The sequence below is a fragment of the Saccopteryx leptura genome, chromosome 1 (assembly GCF_036850995.1).
Source record: "Saccopteryx leptura isolate mSacLep1 chromosome 1, mSacLep1_pri_phased_curated, whole genome shotgun sequence".
In the NCBI taxonomy this organism is placed as follows: domain Eukaryota; kingdom Metazoa; phylum Chordata; class Mammalia; order Chiroptera; family Emballonuridae; genus Saccopteryx; species Saccopteryx leptura.
Window position 1 is genome coordinate 168,017,844 of NC_089503.1, and position 12,763 is coordinate 168,030,606.

The window sequence follows — 12,763 nt, forward strand, 5'->3', positions numbered from 1 at the left end:
TATTTATTCATTTTAGAGAGGAGAGGGGGAGAGAAAGAGAGAGAGAGAGAGAGAGACAGAGACAGAGAGAGAGAGAGAGAAGGGGAGGAGGAGCTGGAATCATCAACTCCCATATGTGCCCTGACCAGGCAAGTCCAGGGTTTCGAACCGGCGACCTCAGCATTTCCAGGTCGACGCTTTATCCACTGTGCCACCACAGGTAAGGCAACAACAATTTTTTATAAATATTTCTCCCTCTTTTTTTTTTAATCAGCATCAAAGACTTATTAATCCTATATATCACCTCAGTGGTGTATCAGAAATACCATACAAAATACATCTCTTTATACCTTGACATTGAACTTTCTCAGACAGCCTAATACAGTGATGGGCAATATTTTGAGTTTGGTGTGTCAAAATTAGCCAAAAGAAACAAGCATAACTCAGGTGGTATGTCACTTTGAGAAAAAAACCATAATTTTGCGATATTTATAGTTTAAATAACAAAAATGTATAATTGTAATATTAACTGTATTTAATAAACCAAAAACTAATTATTTAACTTACCTGCTTAGTGACTTCTTTGTTCATCTATCAGTCAATTTCTTTTATTGGTCTTGATATTATTTAAATTGTGTGGGGTGCCTTGAACTAAGATAAGTGAGGGGAAGGGGGAATTCTTTAACTAACCTATTAGTGACTTTTCTGTTGCTGAATTTCATTGGCTAAATCTTTAATTGAAGGTTGGTATTTTGTACACTTCAAGTCCAAGCAAGTGCTACTAACTTCATCTGTCAATCTGTTTCTTTTGTTGCTTTTGATATTATTTAATGCTGAGAATAAGGTCTCACAAAAGCACGCAGAGGAAAATAATTGTGAGTAAAGCCATTGCTATATTTTTCAGGGTGCTAAAAGTGTCTGGTAATCAGTTCCAGGCACTCCAAATTTCCTGTTCGTAGTGGCACTCATCTTGATTCTCCAAGCGGCAGCTTTCCAGATTCTCAAGCTTTGACCTCAAGTTGACAAGCACCTGAGCCCGGATGCTGTCTTGAAATTTTGCAAGTTGCATCTTATGTAAATTAAGATGGCTGCTGCTATTTCTAATGGCGGGAAATGGCACCCATAGCACAGGCCCTCGCCTCTCCCAGCCTCCCCCTCACTTATCTCAATAATGATGGTCAATTAGAAATCCACTGACAACTCAGAACAGTAGATTGGATGACGGTTGCTGTGGTTATTGTTAAGCCTAATCCGGAGGGACTCGAAACATTGAAGACACGAACAAAATCCATGGATTCCACACCAAAGCTTTATTGTCTAGCTTGGCCAAGTGGCAGCAACTTCGACAGAAATCTGAGGGAGAGTGCGCTGGCCCTTTGTTTTACCTAGTTTTTATAGTTTTGCAAGCGGGAAGTACAGAAGCAAAAATTGCAATTAGGTTCCCTTTACCACTATTGGTTATAGTCATATGCCCTTTAACATGATAGGACCATGTTCAATTTGCAAGCCATACATCATTTTGGAGAAAACAAAATTTACAAGTCAACACAATGATAGAAAGATGTCTTTTTCCATATTAAAAGACATTCCTATATTTTCTAATGTTTATCCGCCAGCTCTTTGTCCAGAGTCACACACATTAACTATATGCATTCATATGGGAGAGGTAGTTTCCGTGGGGACAAATGCCCGCAAATAGCTCATTAGTATAAGAAAAGGTTTATTTTGGCTTTTCTCTCCCTGCACCTGGCTAGCCATTCACCCCCTTCCCCACAGGTGTGATGGAATGTCAGGGAATCCATGTTTTCCTTTCCTTTGCATTTACAATAAATGCCAAGGGCCATCCTGGTTTTATGCTAATCACACAGTACAGAGATAGTTCACAAAATTTCTCTGCACACCTTAACCCAAATTAATAAAATGTTCTTTAAGCCTCTTAAAATATTAATATTGATTCTGTAGCTTTTGGTACTTTACAACACCTGCAGGTGAGGTGGCACAGTGGCTCCTCAGGGCTCCTCAGTTATGGGTTGCTGGTAATGGCGATCACAGGGCCCCCAGAGATGCGTCCTCCAGGCATTTCGCTGCTCCCTGCTCCAAAGGCTGGAAGTGAGCTCAAAAATCCCCTAATGGTCTAACTGGAAGTCCCAGAACTAGACGCTTTGTGCCGGAGTTCTGTTGTTTTGGCCTCAGACCTCCGGCACAGAGTGTCTACACTATAGCAAATGTTTTATCCTCGGCTATTGCACCTGGCCGTGAAGGAGCCGATGATGAAACGTCCTTCTCGGCATGCGGCCCCATACTTCTCTGGTATGTGGCCGCATGTGGCTGTGTGTCATTGAAAATGGCTACACGTGTCAGTGCTGACACGCATGTCATAGGTTCACCATCACAGGCCTAGTAGGTAGACCCTGACCTTAATGGGCTATATCCTTTGCCTATTGCTAAGTAAGAATGCAACTTTAGGGGATTTTCCACTCATAGAAAAGAACTGCAGTTGTAATAACGCAGTGTTTCCTAATTTCAGTATAGACAGTAGTTATTTTAGAATTTTGATTTCTGCAAATACTTTGCATAAACATTAACCTTTACAATCTTTCTTCACTTACTCTTCTCACAGAGTGTGGGAATCTTAGCTTTCTGACAGGTTCAAAACACACATTTCAAGCTTTATTTCTGATATATTCAGTCTTGATCGCTGGTGCTTCCTAACAGCTACAGGACTGATGTAAGAGTTTGGCATCTTTCTTTGAAGTACCAGAAACCAACTCTAGGGTGATCAAAAAATAAAGGAATTCATTATGAGTATGCAGGTATTCAAACATAAAGTAAGGACAAGGATATTGTGAGGCCACAGGAGTTACTGTGATTAGTGATTGAGAATATTTTTTAAAAATAAGAATTCCTTGTTTTCTGTTTTCCTTGATGCTGCCAACATTGTATATGTCAGTATAGTTCAGACGTCATCATCATACTTGTCTGTTCCTTTTTTCTCTGTCACCAAGTCATATGAATTCTCCGATGATCACAGTGGTCTGAAATATAGTACATGACAGGAGATATTTACTGAATGCCTCAAAAAAAAATAGTTTCAGCTTATTGTATCTTATTGCCAGGTTTCTTATATAAATCTTCAAACTGACCCCAAATAAATCAGTGACCTAAGAGCATGTTGGCCCCATTGCCAAACAGGATGTATAATGCAAAGGCATTTTCCACAAATGCTATTTTGCTAAGAGTTTATCAAAGCACTGAGGCAGGGAGAACAGGACAGGGGGGGGGGGGAACTGCTCCGCCCATCAGTCATTCTGGGACCTGTCCGGTCTTCCAAACCGAGATGACAGAGTGGTCACTGTCCAGTGTGTAGTGGCGATTACTTTACGGACTCTAATGAGGAACAGACAGTAGCAGATGGACAGAGCAGTGAGAGTTCAGTAATGAGGATGCTCAGGTGACTGGCCGTCAAGCAGAGCCAAGACCGCTCACAGGAAATGAGCTCTGCGAGAGAGTATGTGTCAGACTGGACCGGAAATTTTCTTTCTTTACCACTTCATTAGATGATTATAAACCTTCCCGTCTCTAGGCAGAATATTAAAATAATAGATTTCTCATCTTCTATCCAAAAGATAGATCGTGCTGATGCTCAAAAACTATGACACCCAAAATATGTTTAATACAGAAAAATTACCTGAAATATACTTATTCCACTTGAAGGAAGAATAATTCATGTCAAACGGGTCAGAGTAGACAAGAAATTAGACATGAGGTTAAAATACAGTTTGAAAGCAAAAATGACAGGTTTCAGGGTGCTCATTAAGTATGTATCAAAATAGCTTTTATTTTATTTTTAAGTGAATTGTATTGAGGTAACACTGGTTAACATAATTATAGAGGTTTCAGGTGCCAATTCTACAACACATCTCTGTACACCATATTGTGTTCGCCCCTCCCCCCAGGTTGAGTCTTTGTCTCAATTTATCCCGCAATACCCTCCTTCACTTCCTCCCTTAAAAGATTTATCACTTTAAATGAAATAGTCACACAAGGAACAGACTCAGCAGACTGCTGATTTCTTTTTCTCTTCATTTCCAAAATGGATGGCTTTCTTGAAAGGAAGCCCAAAACCAAAGAAATATATTTTTCTTCAGATGCTTCAAAGTTGAGTCTCTTCACAATTTCAATAAATACAAGTTTTAAAATGAGTCCACACACTTAAATTCCTTTTGGAGTACACTGTGCAGAAGTTAAGATGCTCTAGTAAGGTCATCATCAAATTTATTACTCCTTTTGTTTATGCACTTTAAGCGATGTAGAGAGAATGTAAAAATTGAGGTGCATTTTTTATTCTTTGTAACTGAAATCACAACGTTAGATTCTTCCTCCAAGAAAAAGAGTTGCCAACATTTTTCCAAAGTTGAAAAGTTCAAAACATTTGAATGCTGGAAATAATTTAATTAAGTTCATCCTATAGTAAACAGACACAATAAGAACTTCAATAAGTAATTTGATTTGACTTAGATATAGATTACTCCACCGTCCAGCTAAATAAAAATAAAGCATAGTCTCATTGCATTTATATTTTTGTATATACTTGGTTGTGCCATAGATTCCAGCAATACAAAATAGACTCACCGGGAAGTTTAACAAAAATTTTGTAATTAATATACCATACATTGTGCTATTTCATGCCTATTTTATAATTCTCTTTTTTGAAACTAATATTGGGAAGTGAGAACCACTTTTAATTTAATGTCAACATCAATCTGATGATTCACTCTAACATACTTTGTAATAAGAAGTGGTTGAGAAGAACAATAAATAAACCTTACTTTTTATGAAAAGAGTCATTTAATAATGAGGAAAATTTTGACCATATGAGTATCTAATTTCCTTGTAGGGGAAAGAGAAATTTTGGTGATGATCATATATTATGAGATGGATAGAACATCTTACAGTATTTTTTGTTTGTTTTCTTGATAACAACATTTATTTGTGCATCAGAACATATACAATATGACTTATAACAGTGGAATGTAAATAAACCACCAACTATTTTCAATATGGCTTTGATTAAAATTGAATTTGGAAGAAGGACTTTAAGCTTCAGTAGCAAGAAATTTTAGAGTAAAAAAGTGTAGTTGAGAATGCAAAGCCCTACACTAAAATCAAACTTGTTTAGATAGATAAAAAAGGAGATTAGCAAATATTTATACATTAGTATTATGTGTGAGTATAAACTTTGTTTCTTTATAATGCAAGGTTTCCATTTTTCTGTTTACTAGTTCTATTCCCATATTAAAAGATCAATTTTAATAATTTCTAAAAGTCTGTTGTCTCACAACTTTGAGATCATAATTATTATTTCAGTAAGAATGCTCTGTTAAATATGCATGGTATGAACACCCTGTAAACGGAACCCTGTTCACCAAGGATGGTTGAGTCCATCACTGACTTCACTTTGGTTGGAAGGTTCACGGTCAGCCATCTTCCTAGATTAGAGAGGTGACTGGGTGCCAAGTAGTCTTTTAGGCTTTACGGATACAATAAATAAATATGTAAGCATGCAGCTGGCATTCTAGTAAGACAAGCTAAGGCTGAATAGATGTATCAATGGCAAAAATGCTATAAAGGAAAATAAAGCAGGCAAAAGAAGAAAAAGCTATAATACGAGCCACTTAAAGACTTGAGATGTTTGGTGTTTACCAGTGAAATGATGGTTCAGCAGACATTAATGCACATATGTTTTTGTGTAGATAACTTGATATTTCTTCGGTACAAATTTGTAGACTCTTGAGTTAATTGGCCTGTGCTTTTTAACAGAAAACATTTGCCATTTCTCATTTTGTTGTTATTCTTATGTAATATTATAAATATAATAATTACAATAAAAATTCTTATTTCTAAACTTTTTGAATTTATACTTGCTCATTTAGTTGAATGATGTTTTGGGGAAATTATTCTATTTCCTATGAATAAAGTTAGCTATAAACTGCAAACAAAATCGTTTTTTAAGGAAATGCATTTTAAAATTTAAACCTACTTCCACGGCTTGTTTTTTTTTTTTCATAACTTAAGATATACTAGCTGTTCTAGTGCATGTATTCTGTCATTAAGAAAATAAAGCTAACGAGCTGATTTAAATAGGAAAGCTGTGTACATATTCATAAGGCAGGGTATTTAGGCAACGGAGTCTTTCTGAAGCAAGTCATCAGATGATTCTTCTGATAGACGTGAAGTACAATCAAAAGAACAAAACTTGCCTTTAATCTTCCCAACTGTACAAGCGACAGTATGAAATTAGCACACCCGGAACTCAGACATCACTAATGTAACCCTGAAACAACTAAAAAACACTTGAAAGAGTTTTATTTAAATTACTTTTTCAATAAGCGACGTTATTAGAAAAACTTGTTCATTAATATTTCACCTTGAAGATCACAGTAGACATGTATTCACATAACACTTCCCCATAAGTGTTTGCATTTCCCCCCCCCAACATCCATTATTTTCTTTACTTATAAGCATATTTACAACCCTCAGCGGACGGTAGCTGTAAATAAATTTTAATAGGATGTATGGAAACAGAAAATAAGATTCCTGGAACCTGGCCATTGTTTGATTTGGTCTCTTGTTAGAAGTAACATTAATTTGAAAGAATAGATTGATTGCTAACTTGTGGGAAACACTGTGCAGAGAGAAGTGGGCAGGAATACAACATCCAACTCTGCCAGATAATCACCGAAAATGAAAACGTGCATGCAAATATGTGAAATTAATTATAGCTGTTTTCTCAATTCTTACAATCTTTTCAGACTGCCCGAAGTTAGTTCTATATCCTGCAAAATGAACATTTTAGTTTTCTTCTGTGTTTTAGCAACATGGAGATTAAATTCAATATATTTGTAAATTCAATTCCACCTTGGGGTCTCTCATTGCACTATTTTATAGGTAACAGAGTAGCCACTACATCGTGTATATGCTGGTAAGTCATATGTTCTCAGAAATGAATCTGACACCTTAAGGAGTACTATAAAAATATGAATTTAACTGTATTTTCAGTTTTTAAAATAATTGAAACATTTGTAAAATAATTTCTTTGGACAGCAATGCATTTCTTACAAATCTGACCTTTGGCTTATTCATTAGATTACAAGACATTGTGGTAGGCAAACTAATGACGTCCCAAACATGCCCACATCCTGACCTCTGGAACCTGTGACATTGATACATGACCAGCAAGAGCAATTAAGGTAGAAGATAGATTAAATTGCTAATTGGTTCCCTTGCCAAGAAGGAGATTACTGTGGATTACCCATGTAGGCTCATTTAAGGACCAGGGTCCTTAGATGTGGAAGGTGATTGGAAGAGTGAGGTCAGAGTGATGCCCTGCAATGTGAGGTCGATCCCACCAGCCTTTGCAGATGCCACTCACCAGCCTATGCTGTTATTTCAAAACAGAAGGTTGCCTGCAGATGAAAAGGGCAAAAAAAAAAAAAAAAAAAAAAAAGAAAGAAAGAAAGAAAAAAGAAAAGAAAATGGACTCTAGCCCTGCTACCAGACAGCTCAGTTGGTTAGAGCATCATCCTGATATGTAGAGGTTGCAGGTTCGATCCCCAGTCAGGGAACAAACAGACACAGATTGATGTTTCTCTCTCTTCCTCTCTCTCTCTTTCTCTCCCTCCATTCTTCCCTCTCTCCCTTTTACTGTCTCTAAAATCAATAAATAATTAAATAATTTTTTAAATGGACTCCAAGGGTGCAGCTCTACCAGCACTTTGATCTTGGCCCAGTGAAAGGCAGTTAGGATTTCTGACCCCAGAACTGTAAGATTATACATGTGTGTGATGATTTTAAGTAATCAGATTCCTGGCAATTTGTTACAGTGGCATTGTAGAACTATTACTTACAAGTAAATATATTTTGCTCACAAAAATTAGGGGATTTTTATTGCTTCATATTCATTTTGAAATATCCCCTATTTTTTGTGAGCGGTATATTTTGTAAATAATTTTAAGGGAGTGGATTTTGTATTTCTTTTTATGTTGTTAAAGATACAAAAACATAACTGAGATAGCTTTGTTGTACTAGAGCTATTCTAAAGGGAAAGTCCAGATTCTTGGGTGTGGAAATGAACTAGATAGAAAGTCCCAAATTCAACCCTAATTCAGCACTCATATCTGTGGACCAAGCTACCTGTACAAGTAAGGCACTTTAATCCATAACATCTACTTCTCAGTGTTTCTCCAAGGCCATAGAACAAAGTTCTTACATTATATGTGCATTAAAGAAAAAAAATTCTAATTTTGGAATAAATACACATAGCTTTTTCAAAATTAAGATAATCAAATTCTAAATTTTTTCAAGGTTTCTTCTAGGGAAAAAGATGCAGCCAGTATTTAACATGTTTGTTAAATAGATTTTACCATAAGTAAATATTGTTCTTTCTCTAAGAAGCTTATTTTGTGTTTGTAATTTAATCCTGGTTCTTGAGTTGAATATTTGAGCCTTTCTGGTACATGCAGGGAGGTGGGCTAAGGTTATAGTAAAGGAAGTCTATAATCTTCTATTAGAATGGGCTAAGTCAAATGAAAATATGCTTTTGTTATTTTGTAGCAGTTAAGAGGATTGGAACTATTCTTACAGTAAACATTTTTTGCCCAAAATCTTTTCATTCACAGAAGACTACATTATCACAAACTCAGTGTCTGCCTGAATAAAATCTTGGACTGCTTTATTTGACAGTTTTCTTTCCAGATACAGGGAGTATAAACAGATTGGACAAATCATCTATAAACTTGTAGGAGGAGTCCAAATAAAGACTGGTAATAAAAGAATTCTAAGTTTAATTAACAACAGGGACTTACCACTGAAATAGCTTCACAAGTGCCTTTAAATCCCAGGAAAGGCAGTTAGTTTTTAGCCTAGAATACTCAGAAGGTCACTCTGTGACCATCCAACAGGGTACATTTAAATAGGAATTAGAACGTTTTCCATTCTGTCAGGAATGTCACCTGGGGTTTAGAGTAATAGACAAAATACATTTAAGAAACAATTCAAATATTGAGCCCACAAAATTACAAAATTTCAAAATTGTAGAAAATGGGCTTGACTCTAGATATCTGAATTGATTCAATACTACATATGACATGGATAGTTTGGGAAAAATAGCTACTAATACTATTAAGTTCATTTATTACTTTCTCATGTTAAAGGTAGGAAAAAGAATCTTTGGATGTAATTTTTCTTATGTATAAAATAACAATTTCAAAATTCTCCCAACATTTAAATTTGATGAGGTATAGAGGAGGAGAGTCAAGATATTAGAGGGGAAAATAAAAAATTCATAACTGACATGCTTTTTATCAGCTCTTTCTTTTGCCGAGTATCAGATAATGGTCCTGGGCACTTGCATTAAATAAAATAGATATCTGCAAGGCCATTTGATGTATATAAATGTATATAAATGTTTTTGTTGATAAAACAGAAGATATTGAAGGTAAAGTTCTTTTTTATTATAATAGAATTTTAATTTATATATGAAGGAGGGATAATAGAAATAAAGAGGAATAAAAAAATCACTCAGCATGTTCTTAACATGTTTATTTTCTGTAGATATTTGGTAATATTGTTTAATGCTATACCTATCACAACCAGTTTTGACATGCTGATCAAACATTTTCAAAACATGTTGAATTGGAAGATCACTTTTTCCTGCTGATTGTAAGCATTCTTTCATATATTATTATTCAATTTTTCTAGTAGATAATTTTTATTGATCTATAAGATTACTTGCTATTTATAAGACTTTATTTATTTATTTGATGAAAATAAAACTTGTTCCAAACACTTTGCTAGCTTCTTGAGACATAGAGACCAGCAATGATAATTTATGTTCTCTATTCTCATGGGAGTTACTATCAACAAAGAAAGAAGAGGAAGGACTCAATAATTGCATTTCCCTAGTAAATATTTACTGAGTCCTAATTTGGCGCTACTGGTATAGTCATGACCAGAACAGACAAGGTCACTTGCTGCTCGGACAACTCTGTTATTCTAGTTGGGATAGAAAGAAGATGAATAAGGATGCAAATAAGTGGTTAGAACAATCCAGGAAGTGGTCATTTTTAAGAAGAAACAAAAACAAATACATCTAATAGAAAAGGATGGCTGGGTCCCATATTCTCAGTGATGTGATCAAGGCACAATGTTTTGAGGATTTGGCATTTAATCTGAGACATTAAGACCAGAAGCAAAGACTTCCTTAAGATGTGAAGACGATGTCTTCCAGAAAGAGTACACAGGAAGCATGACAGGTGTAAGGTGAGGGAGACTTAGAAGTCTAGGAATTGCATTGGAGACCAGCGTAATTAGAAACTCAAACAAAGTTTCCATCAGGGAATTAGGGAGGAAACTTATGTAGGGATAGATATTTCAAGAGAAGGATTTTGGACTTTACTTCCATTTTCTTTTTTTTTCTATTTTATTTGTTCATGAATTCTTTTTTTTTTAATTTTTTTAACACATTTTATTTTTTTTTTAATTTTATTTATTCATTTTTAGAGAGAAGAGAGAGAAGGAGAGAGAGAAACAGAGAGAGAGAAGGGGGAGCAGCTGGAAGCATCAACTCCCATATGTGCCTTGACCAGGCAAGCCCAGGGTTTCGAACCGGTGACCTCAGCATTTCCAGGTCAATGCTTTATCCACTGTGCCACCACAGGTCAGGCCTGTTCATGAATTCTATAAACTGTTTATTCTACTTTAAGTCATTAGAATATTTTTTGACATTTATGAAATTAAATCTGAGTTGATAGTTTGTATCAGGTAATTGCAATTTTCTCTAAGAAAGTAACTTTGAAATGTTTTTATTTACTAATATTATACATGTAAATAAAATTTAAGAATCATATATATATATATGATTTGTGAAAGATGCAAATAAATTTGTTGTGCTTGACCAGGACCTCGCAATATGTGACTCTCAAAAATTTTTAGATCCCCACTACAACTTTCACTAACAGAACACACAAACACATACACACACGCACACACACATGCATTATAGATGTTTGCATTTATATTATGAACACAAACATATTGAAAACACATGAGCCGTTCAAATAAACACAAGGAGCACCTATAGATTTTATGACTTAGCCATCTTCTACTGAATGGATGCTATTAGCTCTCTTTGGGATAAAGCCTGCTGGAAGCTGCACTATGCCATTTCTGTGCAAAACACTTGAGCAACGAGGCCTGTGGATGGGAATGATGAAGTGCGATGTAAAAAGGATTTAGTAAGTTTCTGGGCAGAAGGATGGCTGGCTCTACAATGCAGGGATATCACCTACCAACTGTTCCACCAGCTACTATCCAAATATACTGAGAGAAACCTATCACCCACACCGCTGACAGGTGCTATAAAGCTAAGCTGCCCTTTCCTGGTAGATAGAAATAAGCCCAAGTGGAGAAGAGAAAGTCAATTTCAAGAGGTAAAGTATTTTTAGGAAGAGTATATGATATTTATATTTGTTTAACAAGTGCAATTATAAAGAAACATCCAAAATACCTGATATAGCACCACACCTTCTTGTGTATTGAATAAGTAGAGCCTTAGTTTCCCAATATTAAAGCCTGAGTCTACTGCATACCAAGCATGCATTTAAATTTAAAAGGGTTCAAATTCATTGTTGGAGTAGGAGTTGGCAATATATATTTAAAGTGTTTGCTTTGTCAAATTCATTTTATTTTTAGTGTTAACTATACAATTATATAATCATTGTATTGGGGGCGTGCCTGTGAAATGAATTTCTTAGAGATTCTCACTGAATAGGAGTGGTGAAGAGATGAGTGTTAGTGATCAAGATCGCAGCTCAGATTTCATGTATCCCAGAAAATGCTGATGTCACTACTATAAATAGTGATATGAAAAGTGCTATTTCATTTTAACTGAAATTTATCATTGTAACTAACTGTTAACGTAACACTTTATCAGTCCTGTTTTTGTGCCTGAATTCAGGGGAGTGCAAAGAAATAAACTAGATTTTAAAGAAGCATTTCTTCATTGAAAGCTCATTTCATTGTCATGAAGGAAGACAGAATTTTTTCTTATCATTATGTTACCTTCTACATATTTTAATAACCTGCAAAACTTAACAGAGAGTGAACTGTAGTCTTTCCATGGGAGGCACCAAGTTTCAAAGTCTTTCTCCTAGAGTCAGTAGTTTTGATCTCTTTGAGTTCCAGAGACTAGACTAGAGGCTTAGCCAAAAGGCAGTTGGATCAAAGCCTGTCTTGCTGAACTATGTAAAAAAGAGAATGTTAAACGTGTTTACTCTAAACGAGGATGTACATAGCAAAAATGCATCTCAAATCGACATGGTGAGGACAGATATCTTTTCATATATTTATTTTCAATGAAAGTGTTCGGGGCAACATTTCAAAGCTCTTTGGATACAAAGGGCAAATATGATTTGAGTGTTATGTGTTTATTTAAATTAACTAAAGTATGAAATTATTTTCTAGATGCAAATAATGTGCATGCTGTCCAATTTAAGAGTTCTTTTTTTTTAATCAAAACCCAGACAAAAGATATTTTTAATAAAACTTCAATTAAGGAATTGAACAGGATACCCATAGTTATAAAGTGTTAAATTTAAAGTAATGTAGCATCTCTTTCATATTTAATTGGCAATAAATATCATATAATGCATAATGCTTAAATTAAGTAGTTCTTATTCATGACCCAAGTGGTTTTCTAAGAATGGAATCATTTCATGGAAGCAAG

At 35.2% G+C, this 12,763-nt stretch overlaps 1 protein-coding gene across 2 annotated transcripts in view; it reads left to right on the plus strand.

Annotated features, from left to right (window-relative positions):
- The window catches only part of BRINP3 (BMP/retinoic acid inducible neural specific 3), a 342,152-nt gene that overhangs the window by 75,727 nt on the left and 253,662 nt on the right, over nt 1–12,763 (plus strand). The window contains exon 3 of one of the 2 annotated variants that reach the window (XM_066360881.1): nt 10,540–10,696. The exons of the other annotated variant lie outside the window; for it this stretch is intronic. The gene's annotated coding sequence lies outside the window, so the exon portion shown is untranslated. The remainder of the gene's footprint in view (nt 1–10,539; nt 10,697–12,763) is intronic. 2 annotated transcript variants of the gene reach the window in all.